Here is a 14,816-nt window from a genome sequence, read left to right on the forward strand (position 1 = left end):
CACACAGGAGCGTAGGATTTTATCAGCAGCCTGATAAAATCGAAGTTCTGCTTTCTGATTTTTTTGTCCTCTTAGTGTTCACATGGTTGCTTTCCATGAGTAACAGAAACCATGAAAATCAAAAGTGAGAGTGGTGTGGCACTTCTGTAATCAAAATAATAACTGTTCGCACATCAGCTTCCACAAAGAAGCCAAAATTACTTTCCCTGCTTCCAAGAGGAACCGGTTACTCACCGACATTATAAACGATGTATCTCTAGCCTTCAATAGCGGTCAGCAGCAGAAGCAGCCTTCACTGTCGGAGCAACCCAGAGAACACGGCCTTTGAGCATGCGCGTTCTGAGTGACGCTCCTGCTTGTCCTAGCTTCCCACCCTTCACGTTTCCTAGCTCGTTTTCTTCTGAAAAATAGCTCAAGTGTTCTGGTTATAATGCGATAAAACTTCTATTAAGCCAAAAAAAAAATGATATTAACTGAGCCTAGAGATGGAGGAAGATTCCAGCTATTTTAAGAAGCACTTTCTTCAAAGGAACCATTAATGTCTGTCTTAAATTAAAGGGATGGGAGAAAGAAAGTGGAGAGACAGAAAGAAATCGACCCACACATCATCAGTTTATTTCCTGGAGCTGTAATGTAATGGTTCCTTATTAGTCTTAGCATATTTGCTGTTTGTTTCTTTGTTTTGCTCTTGTTAGGCAGGCTAGCTTTACCATACTACCTAATGTGTTTGCTAAGACAGATGCCATTGTGAAATTTTAACTGTTTCCACTAAATAAGCCAGTGCTCTGACTCTGTTTTCCAAGGAAGAAAATACTACAGTTAGGGCTGAACTGTTCTCCCCTGTAGGCTGGATATACATGGTGGTAGGTAGCATGTAGAAGTTTTAGGTGGGCAGGAGCTCCCTCTTCGGCAGGTAGGTCACATTGATTATCACAACCCCCACCTCCATCTTGATCTCTCATTTTGGAGGGCCCATGGGGTACTTACAGGAGCCAGTCCAATGTTCTGATACTGTACTGTGACTTCTGAGGAGAACACCTGCTCAGATGATACAGTGTGTCGTTCCCTGCAGTTGGCCACTCTGAGAAAGAAGTCTTTCTACAGCTGCCCTGGGTCCCAGGACCTCCCTGCTTTGGGATGCCCCTCCATTTGCATTTTAGGAATTTCCTTTGACTCTTGTCACTAGCCTGGGCTTGTTTGTTTGTTTTTAATTATCTTGAGTATATTTCTCACAAGACAAGAGAGCAAAGCCTGGGGTCTTCCACTGCGATCCATGTTATACCGGGGTGTGCGGGGATGGCTTTAGTGAGTGTTCCAGGATGCGACCAAAGAGATTTTTCTAAGCTGAGAATGCTCTGCCACAGTAGCCTACTCAGAGCCTCCCCCTCAGAACGAGCATGGTCTGCCTTACTGTACCTTATTGTTTCATTCATTATCAACACGGGGCAGCATTAGGATTCATTTCAAATTATTTTTGCTTCTTTTCAGGATGATATTATTTATACTTTTGAAAATTAACTTTTTTTATACTTTAGCATTGTAGAGTCTTAACCCATACATTAGCTGGACACTCAATGATAGGGAGGAGCTGGTCTTGCCCAGAACTAACCAATAGAAATGTAATGAGACTGTACTCATAGTTTTAAATTTCTTAGGAACTACATATTTAAAAAGTAAAAAATAGGTAGAATAAATGTCCAATAATGTATTTTATTTAATGCAATCCATTTAAAATAATATTTCTGCATATAGTAAATATGCAATTATTAATGAAATATTTACAGTTTTATACACCAAGTCCTTGGAATCCAAGCTGTAAATTTCCACCACAAATGTTTTGCCGAGCGCTGGTCACAGTGATGCGAGCCTGTAATTCCAGAGCTTTGGGAGCTAAAGCAAGAGGAGTGAAGTTCAAGGTCAGCCTGGAGTGTGAAGTGAGCTCATGTGCTACATAGTGAGCCTCAAAACTTCAGAGAGAGGGAACAAGGGAGGGAGGCAGAACGACAGTCCGGGACATCGAGAAAACACTGGCCCATAGACAGACTCTACAAATTTAATGGTGGAAAGGGCAAAGCCAAGTTGTTGAAATACTTCAATGATTCTAATAAATGTATTGTAAAACAGTTTTTCATTAAATTAGCTAAGGTTTAGCACAATTAAAATCCACTCTAAACAAGCTCCTTTCACAAGTTTGATGGAGACTGTGTAGACCACTCCCCCTGCCAAAGCTAGCTGCACTGTCAGGCTTGTGGGTCATGCGCTTAATTGGGGCAGAGAGATAGCATCTCAGATCTTACACGAGGTACCTGTCCATGAAGTTAAATGTCTACAGTAACCCTTGGCAACCGTTCTACTTGAGCTATTGCTGTGGGTTGGATGGGTCCCTTAAAAGTTCACAACAGGAGACAAGCCTCAGATTCACGGGCTAATCATATGCAAAGCTAGGACCCACAGGAGGTCATTAGCCCTGGGGGAGGCTTTCTAAAGAATGGGAACCCACTTAGCCACACTCTCCCCCATGTCACCAGACAGCAGGTACCATGCACATGGACTTCCCAGCCTCGAAAACTGAGTCAATTAGGTCTTTTGTGATTTATCCAGCCCCAGGTATTGTTACAGCAGCAGAGAATGGATCAACAGTTATGCTGAATCTTATTAAACTAGAACTTTACCATTTTGTCAAACTTTAAGTTTGACCATTACTTTTTCAAGAAGCTTTTTGTTTGGTTCTCTTCCCCAGTGCCTTCTAACTCACTCATGCAGGACATCCACACCAGGCTAGGACTCCCATTGCTGACTGGCTTATTAGGGTGCCACAACTCACTCTTTCTCTGTTTGTTTGTTTGTTTGTCCCCAGTCTCTTTTTGTTCTTTGCTTGTGTGCTTGTGGTAATATCTCTTGCTGTGTCTTCACTTATACACCTCTTTTCTTCTGCAGTGTCTTGAGCTATTGTTAATACCCATCCAGTTGCTGTAGGCGTCATGCCTAGCATTTCAGCTTGGGCTTTTTTAATGACACGTCCTATTCTTCTCCTTATCCCAGGTGTAATTTGCTCACCTTTCTAGCACGTAGGTAGCAACTGTAGTGATTATATGAAGTATACACTCAAGAGCCACTTCAATATTCTTGCCTTCTATTATCCATGCTGGTTTGAGTATTTTCCTACTATTTTATTTATTTATTTATTTATTTATTTTCTGATTTTTTTTTTCTCCATATCTGATTCCAATACACCATTGGGTATCATGGAGCTCTTTATGCTCCTTTAGCTGTTTAGATATATTTTTATGGTTGAAAATTAGTTATGTAAAAGTGAGTCCAGGACAGCCAAGGCTAACACAAAGAGACCCTGTCTCGAAAAACCAAAAAAAAAAAAAAAAGAAAGAAAATTAGTTATGTATAATCATTTGATGCTTTCAGGCTCATTTTTATGTTTCTTTGGATAGACGTAGAAGAGTTTTCAGTATGGTGTAATTTGGCCTCCTGCCCTAATTAAGAAGTCACTCTGGAAAATGGGAAAAATGAAGGGTATTCCTGGCACTGTGTGATCCATGGAGACAGTCTTGTCCTCTTAGCCAGCTGCACTGTCAGGCATCTGGGGAAGTTAGCTGCACTGTCAGCCAGGTGGGTCATGTGTTTAATTAGGACAGATAGAGAGCATCTCAGATCTTACACAAGGTACCTGTCCATGAAGTTTACTTCCCTCATGTTTACAGATCCATTCAGTAGATATGAAGGGACCCCTCTGCTCATGTGTTTTTACCTCTGATAGATTGTTTTGGCTGCCATGTCATTGTCTTAAAACTTACAAACATCAAGAACTTATTCATCATGTTCTAGAGGCAGAGCAGGCCAAGGTCAGGGCAGCAGGGCTGGTGGGGACTCACACTAGATCTGAGACCACCTCCTGGCCATCTTCTTACAAAGATGAAGCTTGTGAACAAGCTCCTTCATATTTAAACTTTATAAGCCCACAATTCCCACCCCTGAGATTCTGCCCTTGTGGCCTAAGCATGTCCTAAAAGGCCCAACTGCCTAAATCCATCATCATGGAGGTGGGATTGCAAGTATGGGGGAAGAAGGGGGGCACTCAAACATTCAGACTGTAGTCTTTGCCTTCTCACTCTGACACACACCCCTCTCCCCAAACATATCAACTCACCAAAAGCACCTGGTCTGTTCAGGGCCCCTTCAGTGAGCCAGGCCACTGGTGTGCTTTCTGCACCAGTCTCCTTCTCTTAGGCATTGCTGTCCAGTGCTGTCTTTAGTTCAATGCCTCAATACTGTTGCTTCACAGCCTTGGTCCAATCTTACAATTGTTTACGGGCAGAAAGTAAATCATGTTGGTCTACCAGTTGCTGTGCATTGAATAAATATTGACAGACTGCCTGCTGTACATGAGAGAGTTTGAAGAGCCCTGGAAATAGACTATTTAAAGACATACAGTCTCATCTCTCACCTTGCTACAGTCCAGCAGAAGAAAGCTCTCAGGTGTGATAGAGAGCATGGAAAATGCTGTGAGACTAAGTAGGGTACAAAAACAAAAACAAAGACAAACAAACACACAGTAAAAAGATCTAATTTAGCACAGTAAAAAGATCTAATTTAGCCCAGGATATCCAAAAGAAAGAATCCCAAGATGGAATGTTTTAGCCAGAATTTACAGAATGAGGAGAATTTGATGTGCGCTCTGAGGGGCAGGAAGAATGCCAAGAGAACCAGCCAGCGCTGAGCATCTGTGGCACAATGGCACCCCGTGCATCATCCAGCCCAACACTTAGACTTCCAAACCTGAAATAAGAGCCCAGAGACTGCCACGCCAGTGCAGCAACCACAGAGTTGCTGCTCAAATGAGAGAAGAGAACACCAAAACACCTTGCATCCTGGTATTTGTCATTTTACAGTCTATAATATGACATACATGACACCTAATTTTACAATTATTTTCAGTCAAAGATAATTATGGCCAAAATTGTACTCACGATGTATTTTTTCAAGATGTATTTTTTAATTGCCATTATTTTAATATGTTTACAAGTGCATGCTGTGAAGCATTTGGAGTTTTGTTTTGTTTTGTTTTTGTTAAAGTACAAGAGAGCACAAAACAGAAAAGAATGAACAGTGCTGTGAAACCAAGACAGTCTCATAATGGCTGGTGCATGTCCACTCACTTTCGTACATGTCCACTCAGTTTCATACATGGTTGATCACACCAGGGAGTGTCCCGCTCAGCAGGCTAAACTATTAGTGCTTTCAGACATTTGAGGAGATGCATCCATTGCATCAAAGCTCAGTGGGCCTAATAAACGTCAATTAAAGCTCCTGGAAGACTTTGAACCATAAAACTCATTTGAAACTATGTATGTATTGACTCACTGGAACAGATTTCAGATCTGTTCTAACGTATATTTACTAGCCGGGCGTGGTGGTGCACACCTTTAATCCCAGCACTTGGGAGGCAGAGGCAGGCAGATCGCTGTGAGTTCGAGGCCAGCCTGTTCTACATAATGAGTCCAGGACAGCCCAGGGCTATGCAGAGAAACCCTGTCTCAAAAAAAAAAAAAAAGTAATACATAAAGTGTATTTACTTTTACCATGAGTGACCTGGATGCACATAGCTGCCTTGTATTTGCATGAATATTTCCCGACAGTTACCCTAGGTAACTGTATTCCTCAGGGATGGCTTATAAGATGGAATATGTATTAAATGTCAGTAGAATTCCATTTGATATATATACATAATCAACTAGGTGTGTACCAGGAGCAGAAATACAGGAGAGAACGAAACAGACAGAGTCCTGACCCAATCAATCTGGAAGGGTCCTCTAAGATGCTATTGGCTCTTTCCATTCCCTGACTATGTCAAAAATGACTTAACTGTTACTTAAAAGAGAATTACTTGTATAAAATATGTCTCTGCTAGCTTCTAAGCTTTGCAAAAGCATTTGTGTCTTATGTGTAGTTCAATAATTTAGGTGTCCAATTTTTCCAATTTTGTTTACGTAGCCCAAGCTGCCTGCTGCTTGAAGTCATCGTCTTCCTCTGCCCTCCTGGAAGATGCTAGAACATAAAAATGAGGAAAATCAGTCATCAGTGTCATGTACATAGAAAAAAGGTAGGAATTGCATGTAAAAATGTGTCTTTGTATACAAATGAAATATAAGTAAGTCCTGAAAGCAGCAGGCCTGGCAAGTGTTTTGGGAACTGTGTGAACTCAGGTCATGGGAGGTAACAGACCTGCTCGGATCGGTGCACAGAGGACGCATGCTGGCCTGGGCTGTGCTGGGAGGGAAGAAGAAGGCACATGTGGAAGCTCCATGTTTGTCATCGTCTTATTTAATTCCTCCTGCTCTAATTCCTCCAGTTCTGCCAGCAGCTCTTCCTGAACACTGGAGAAAGAAAGAATTATGAAGCTACTGTTTCAGGAGGGTGGGTTCCCTAAACACAACAAGGAGAACATCTGCCACCCGATTGATATGTGGGAAGCCAGTGAAATGGAATATTTATTTTAAGACTAAACTTTTTTTGCAACACTGAGCAATGATTAGAAATGAATATTTTGGGTTGTACAAATTTGTTGTAGTTAATCTTATAATACTTCAGTAAACAGCTATTCAAGTAATTTGTGCTGAATATATAATCTCCTCAGGTTCTGGAAATTCACACCTTGATTGTTAATTTTCCAGTATGCTATTTTTTCCTCTCCTGTTGAGAATCTCTGCAACTTTAATTAAATGAAATAAATAGTTTATTTGAGTTAATGCTATTGAAAATAAAACAAGCATAGGAAAATCTATTGCACAGAAAATTTAAGAAAAAAAGATACCGTAGTTCCTCTATCAAAGCATCAAAGTCAATATCAATTGTGTGTTTTCATGATTTTTTTTTCAGTGCTGGGTACAGAACACAGCAGTAGCTTGTTCATGCTCTACTTCTAATTTTTTTTTTTTTGAGACATGGTTTCTCTGTGTCACCTTGGCTGTCCTGGACTAACTTTGTAGAACAGGCTGGTCTTGAGCTCACAGGGATCTGCCCACCTCTGCCTCCCAAGTGCTGGGATTAAAGGCTTGCACCACCACTGGCCAGCTTATGCTTTACTTTTTAATTATGTCCCCAGCCAATATGGTTGTGTTAACAAAACTTCAAAATTAGAGTAATGCATTTTTCATTTGCAATGGCCCCAAAATGTTAAGATGGCTGCCTTCGTCTTAATGCATCCTGTACCCTGCACTTGTAGAAAGCTAAAGTCTGCTTGAGACTTGAAGGATGTGGGTCACCTCTTGCCTAGTCTGAGATAGCTCACAGCAACTAACTTGGGAAGCCCTCCAGCATACATCAGCCCTTCCAGAAGGGAGTAGTTGTAGAAACAAGACTTTTCATTATACTTCAGAAGCTGTCGCCATAAGAAACTGTAGAGAGCCAGAAGGCAGAAAGAGAGGCTTGCCTTAGGTGGGACCATGCTTATTCACAGCAAGGGGGCATAGTGTCACCCACGTGTGTACATGGGCAAAATGCCTACAGAAGCAGATGAGATGTGGCCCCTTATAGGGGCAGAAATACTTACAACACGTTCTCTACAACGGAGGCTGGGAAGTGTAGTCTTTCAGCAGAAAACTATCAGAAAAGATCTATCATAACTGTATATCCATCCAAATAGATTCCTTAGTTATTTATTTGCCCATCATTTAACAAATTTATTGAGATCTGATTCCTGGTCAGAACAATGATAAACCAGTACCCACTACATCCAGGGAGCCTATGCCTGAATTTATGCACATACACGTTTATATTATATGTGATTATTTTGTTGCTGTTGTTTGTTTTGTGACAAGGTCTCTTTTCATATCTCAGAATAGCTTTGACTTCACTACATAGCCAAGGCTGACCTTGAATTAACAGTCCTGCACTTCTACATAGGGCCAAACAGTAATATTTTGGGCTTTGTGGGCCAGATACCTTCCTGTTATAGGATCTTCTTTCTTATGTCCTATAGTTCAAGATGCTGGAAAGCATCCTTGCCTTGAAGACTACACAAAAATAGCCATGGCCAATTTGACCTCCATGCCATGTTTTGCCAACCCCTTACGTATATGAGTGTCTTGCCTACATGTGTGTGAGTGTACCACATGTGTACCTGGTGGCCACAGAGACTAGGAGAGGATATCAGATCCCTCGGAACTGGCAATATGGATGAGTTTGATTCACTCTGAATGCTAATAATAGAACCAAGCTCCCCTGCAAATATAACCAGTGCTCTGAATCTCTGGCCCATGTCTTAAGCCCCAGATCACTACCATTTTCTAACATTACTTGCAGCAAACTGTTTCCTAACACTCCTGGGCCACATCTTCATTTGTTATTCATCCTCCATCATATGACATAGAAACAGGGAGCTGTGCTAGTCTATCCCTGTGGAATGTGGCTAACACCATACTCATCCTGGACATGTGTGGCTTGGCTGGAACCACTGGTATTCTCACGGTGGGCACCACCAATGTAACTACAGTCTTCCTGGGCTGTGGGACGGAATAGTGTGAATGGAATGGGAGTGTAAATGATGCCACTCCACAATTACACAATTACACAATTGTTTTATAGGCTGAGTAATAAACAGAGGGAGCCTAACTCCTAATTTAACAGCCACAGAGCACAATCCATCTGCTGCCTGGAGAGTGACACCGTCTGCTGCATTTGGCCAGATGTGAGAGCTCACAATTCCTCATAATGAGACTATTTATTCTCTACCCATTACAAGTCACTAATTTTACATAATCACGTGCTGTTCTCTTCTTCCTTAATAGCTGAAAACCTAATTAAGAAGCTGTTTCCCAAACTAGTCATCTTTCCTGGAAATCAGCTACTAACACCTCATTTCCCTCCTAGAAAACTCACTTCCTATAAATATCATTTATCTGCTAATCAGTGAGCAAGTTGTCTGCATCATGTGATTGGAAGCTGCCCTCCATGGCAGCCACAGGACCACACTCTGTAGTATTGCACTCACCTCATCAAAGCCGCTGGCAAACTGAACCCTTTGAGAAAATGCCTCAGAGATTTCCTGGGCAATGACCTGCTGCTCTGTTATATCTTGCATCAAGTTGTCAATCTTGTTTAGATCCCTGGGAAACATTTTGTTAAAGTTTTAGAATTTCATCCGACACTTACGAACCTTGGCTTAATTCTATATGAAAACCAGTTAATTTCAGATATACTCATTAGGTATTTCAATACCATAACAAAAATTCCTGGTCTATTGGTCATCAATGTAAAAAACAAAAACAAAAAAATGAAAAAACAAACAACTAACTTGCATGTCAAAAAAATTTAGTAATTCTGTACAATCACATGCATTTTCAATATTACTTTCTACCTTTGAGAATCACTTCAAATAACATAATTTTGTCATTAACATTATTTGTAGATCAGTTTGGAAAGTGCACGTGGTAGATAGAACATATGTGGCACCACTTGACTGAGATCACAAGGCAGCTCTCACTAATCTTTAAATAGGAAAATCACTTTATATAGCACAGTAGTTCCGAAATGCTGACTCCTTGAAGGTTTTTCCCTGTAGACTGTGTGTGGAGGGAACTGAAGACAGCAGGTCTTGAGCCAGCATGCCCTCACGGAGGCCACAACCTCAGCAAATGAAGACAGGTAGGTCCAGGCTCAGGGCAGCTACTTCAAAGTCTTCCCAGTGGACAGGTCAGGTTCTGTCTTGTTTTTGTAACAGTGTTTCTGAATCATTCCTCCAATGCAGAAAGTAGGCCAAGCAGGTTAGCTAGAAGAGAAGTGACAGTGTCCTCCATTATTAGCTGGCCTCAGTTCTGAAAGTTTGAGCCCAGTGGAACTCATCTTTTCGTCAGTTTCTCAGACTCTACCATACCAAAAAGAATTATTTTGTCATTTGCCTACCTCCCTCTATGCTCAATATTCATTAGGGTTGTAGTAAGTGTATTTATTAAAGTGAGTACAAGACATGTATGGCTGAAGTTTGGGACTGTGACTGAACGTCTGTCCAAAAGGGAATTATCATCTGATGCTACTAAGGGAGGGAGCCAGAGACAAAGCTGGCTTTGCACTCCACTTCAGTCAGCACTCAGCTTACCACAACTGTGGGGTCCAGGAGTCCAGCCACGCATACACCGATCTCTGATGTTCAAGAACAACAGCTGCTTGATGAGTTACCAAGGCTAGATGTTCTTTTTTTTTTTTTTTTTTTTGTTTTGTTTTTTTGTTTTTTCGAGACAGAGTTTCTCTGTGTAGCCTTGGCTGTCCTGGACTCGCTTTGTAGACCAGGCTGGCCTCGAACTCACAGTGATCCACATGCCTCTGCCTCCTGAGTGCTGGGACTAAAGGCGTGCACCACCACGCCCAGCTATGGCAAGATATTCCTAAAGAGGTCTTTACAACCCCAGCTGTTTCTGTCCCCTCTTCCCATTCTCTGGAACAACATCTGTCTCTCAACACTTGCTGCTTTTCTACTCTTTTGGACAGAACTGTACCTAATCTGCAAAGGTTCCAAGGTCTGCATTCCCCACTGAGAACGCAGACCAAATGCATTCAAAGTACTGACTGAGTGCTCACTGTGTGTCAGGAACTGTGCTAGGTATATCTAGTATCTCACTGAATTCCCAATGACCAGACCATGTAAGTAAGAACTTACAGGTGAGGAAACTGAGTTGGGAGAAAGTCATTTGCCAGGGTACGTAGCAACTGTGGAAATAGGATTACAGCAGAACAAAACAAAACAACCTATAAACCCTGATCTTTGTAACTAATATTTTATGTCAGTGGTTTTCAAATATTAGCAAGTATCAGTCCCTGCCTGGAGAACTTGGTTAAAAACAAAGGTCTAATCTCTGTCTTGTTTGAGGGATGTTGGGTTTCTGCAAGCTCTTGAATCACTTTTAGCTAGATGATTATGATGCCCACCAAAGTTTGGCAATCACTATTCTACATTCTTACAACCTCACTGAAGTTGGCATTGCTAATGGTTTTCACAGATGGGATTTCATAAAAGAACTGAGAAATGTTGAAAGGAAATTTCTATTATGTTTTTCCTTCAATTAAAAAAAACTGTCTCTGTAAGTTTGAAACTATCTCTAAGAGAGCATTCAGTTCAATACACTGAACGGTGACCCAGTCCCACCAAAATCATCATATAACTTCAAAGCATTTCTCAACATTGAAGATGAGGAGGCTGAGTCACTCACATGTTTTCATGAACTGCTTTCATGGCCTTGGCTGCAAAGCCCATGTTCCTTAAGACCTCAGTGTTGGTGTGAGAGTTCTCTAGAGCTTCTCGCTGGAACTCATGGTGGAAAGTGTGCCGTCAATCTGAGTGAGCTGCTTCTCAAACCTCTTCCTCCTCTTCAGGGCCTGCAAGGCAGCTACATCAGGAAGAAATCAAGGTTTGTATCAGGAGAAACAGCCTCAGACTCAGGAGAAACAGACTCAGAACTGTTGACACCTGAAGACAAAGAGCATATTAAGCAATCCGGAGGCACCTACAGGGAGCACGTCACTCCATCTCCACCAGCCACTCTCTCTCTCAAACACCCTGCTATTCTTTCTTCCAAACATCTGACAAATGTAAGAGGAAGTCAACTTTCCTGTTCACTAAGCATGCCACAGAAACACTGATGCTAGTGCTGGATTTGGGGTGAAGTATAGGTTAGAGATATTAAGAAAAGCCATACAAGGGTGGGACTAATGGGATACAGGTCCAAGTTTCAAACACATTACAAAAAGAATGCCTTAGGGGGAAAAATAAAATATAAACTTAACAAAAAAAGAAATGATTGAAGAGATGGCTCAGAAGTTAAGAGCACTGGCTGTTCTTACAAAGGTCCTTAGTTCAATTTCCAGCAACAACATGGTGGCTAATAACACTATAATGAGATCTGGTGTCCTCTTCTGGCCTGCTAGAACAATGCAGGCAGAATACTGTATAAATAATAGATAAATCTTTTTTTTTTAATCCCTTGGGCAGAAAACGCTGGTTTTCTCTTTACTCAGCTGGTGCCACAAAAATGCAACCAGTCAGAATTACCTGCAGCCTGATACTTCATAAATACTCTCATTTACATAGTTAAAATTGCGTGGTGGAAAATAGTAAGCAAATTTTCTTACCACAACCATACAAGGACTCTTTCAGCATGGCTACCCAGGAACCATCAATTGAGTACACATGACATAGTTTAAAGTTGTTTCATAAAAGGCATTGGTCTCAGAGATATGGAAATGAGTATTATAAATAAAAGGATACTGTAGGATCCAAAACATTTATGTAAAGCAATGGATATAGTTGTATTTCTTAACAAAATGCAAACTACCTAACCTATTTGTTTTATTTTTTATATGGTCTTCTTTTTCAGGTGGATAGAAATGCATCCCTTGCAGGAGTTGGTATTTTCCTTCTACCATGTGACTCACATGAATTAATCTCAGGTCCTTGGATTTAGTCTTTACCTTCTGAGCCCTCTCACCAGTCCTACTTTTTTTTTTAAGTACTTCAAGGTCAGCCACTTTGGCTTTTAAAATATCATATGTCAAACTAAGTTTTACTTTTTTATTTTGTAATTAATTAATTAACTTTGAGACAGTGTTTCTCTGTGTATTTTTGCCTGTCCTGGATTCATTTTGTAGACCTGGCTGGCCTCAAACTCACAGAGATCTGCCTGCCTCTGCTTCCCTGAGTGCTGGGATTACAGGTATGTACCACTACACCCTGCTCTAGTTTTACACTTTTATATTACTGTTTTAATCACTTCTGTTCTTATCTGCCTGGTTGATCCATTCTAATTTCTCATGAATGTTCTCTTGGCATAATAAAGCTTGATCTTATACTGTGCACCCAGAAGGGACACACATCTGCAAAGACATGTTTATCTTGGTGGTCAATTAGTGAAAATCATATTTTGGAACAGAATCTTTCTTTCTCTTTATATTTAGTCTTGAGCTATTTCTGTAGAGCAGGATGTTCTCTAACCCTGATATCTACCTCTGTCCTCAGTCCTTGGACTAATAGTGAGCCACCACCTTGACAGACACTTTCCTTCTTCTTCTTCTTCTTCTTCTTCTTCTTCTTCTTCTTCTTCTTCTTCTTCTTCTTCTTCCTCTTCTTCTTCTTCCTCTTCTTCTTCTTCCTCCTCCTCCTCCTCCTCTTTCTCCTCCTCCTCCTCCTTCTTCAAACCTGGCTGACCTCGAACTCACATCAATCCTCCTGCCTCTGCCTCCCAGCTGCTGGGATTAAAGACCTGTGCCACCACACCCAGCTCAAGGTTGGGTTTCTTTTTGAGAAAGAAGAGGTGCTTGTGGTGAGGATGCCTCATGTCATCAAGTAGCTGCAAACCAAGTCAACTATTGGACAAGACACAGATCAGATGCACTAAATTCTTTCTTCCACAAGGTGGCGCCCGGTACTTGGTGATGCACATCCTCATTTCTTCAGGTCACGTTCATGACCACCTTTGGCCAGAAGAGGTCGCAGCAACACCACTCTTTTGTTTCCACTACCATGCCTTACAAAGTGAAGAACATAGTTCTGGTTAGAATGAGAAAAGTAATATTTTAATTCCTGTCACTAGTATGAATTATGAGTTGACAAGGGGCCCCATTCTACCATAAAATATTATGTTGAAAGTTTTGTTGGTAGTTACTAATATAAAGGTATAAGACAGTGATCCGCCTGCCTCTGCCAATCAAGTGCTGGGATTAAAGGTGTGCCCCACCATGTCTGGCTTTGTATTTATTGAACATCACAGAAAGCATCACTTGGAGAAGGAATGAGGAATACTTTACCAAAATCTTTAACAGAACTTTACAAGACATTAAGTCACTGACACCAATTGATTCCTACTTACTCAGAAATCAAAAATTACTTAACACATCATTGTTTACCAAGTAATATCTAATGCTGTATTCAATAATTATGGTGAATATTCATTTGTACATTTTTCTACCTCTATTTTGTCTGTATCCAGCAAATTATTATTAGAACACATATGCATTATTCTTTGTCGGGGCATGGAAAAGTAGTGTGGTTTGAATAAAGTTGGGCTCCTATAGGCTCATATAATTGAATGTTTGGTCCCTAGTTGCTGGAATTATTGGGAAAAGATTTGGAGGTGTGGTCTCCTCTCTCCCACAGGAGGTGTGCCACCGTGGGTGGGCTTTAAGGTTTCAAAAGGCCACACCATTCCATACAGCCCCCACCCCCTCATCCCCCAAACCCACCACCCCCGCCAACACCACCGTGTGCTCTCAGCTACTGCTCCAGCATCATGCCTGCCTGACCGCAGCTGTGCTCCATGCCATGAGGGTTGTTTTAGTGTTTCTATTGTTTCTAATGAAACACCATGATCAAAGAGGAAGTTGGTGAGGAAAGGATTTATTTGGCTTACACTTCCATATCACTATTCATCATCAAAGGCGGTCAGGACAGTAACTCAAGCAGGGCTGGAATCCTGAGGCAGAAGCTGATGCAGAGGCAATGGAGGGTGCTGCTTCCTGACTTCTCCCTTGTGGCTGCCTCAGCCTTCTTTCTTATAGACCCCAGAACCACCAGCCCAGGCATGACACCACCCACATGGGCTGGGCCCTCCCCATCAATCCCCAATTAGTCACCTCCTCTCAGATGAGTTCAGCTTGTGTTAAGCTGACATGGTCATGAGCTCAATCTCTGAAACTGTAAGAAGCCTCCATTAAATGCTTTCTTCTCTCAGTTTCCTTGGTCATGGTGTTTTTTCACAGCAGTAGAAGAGTAGCTAAATCAAGCACATGATTATAGCTATGTGTTAGCTAGGGTCATA

The 14,816-nt window shown here is 41.4% G+C and overlaps 1 pseudogene across 1 annotated transcript; it reads right to left on the minus strand.

Annotated features, from left to right (window-relative positions):
• Window positions 1-5,890: 5,890 nt before the first annotated feature.
• On the minus strand, window positions 5,891-12,163 carry LOC311591830 (charged multivesicular body protein 4c-like; annotated as a pseudogene). Its single transcript, XR_014783609.1, has 5 exons — window positions 12,136-12,163; window positions 11,217-11,393; window positions 9,005-9,119; window positions 6,238-6,382; window positions 5,891-6,060 (listed from the first exon to the last, which is right to left on the minus strand). The product of XR_014783609.1 is annotated as a charged multivesicular body protein 4c-like (transcript).
• Between the last annotated feature and the right edge of the window lie 2,653 nt (window positions 12,164-14,816).

The sequence above is a fragment of the Acomys minous genome (genome assembly GCF_964271855.1).
Source record: "Acomys minous genome assembly, contig: scaffold_97, whole genome shotgun sequence".
In the NCBI taxonomy this organism is placed as follows: Eukaryota; Metazoa; Chordata; class Mammalia; order Rodentia; family Muridae; genus Acomys; species Acomys minous.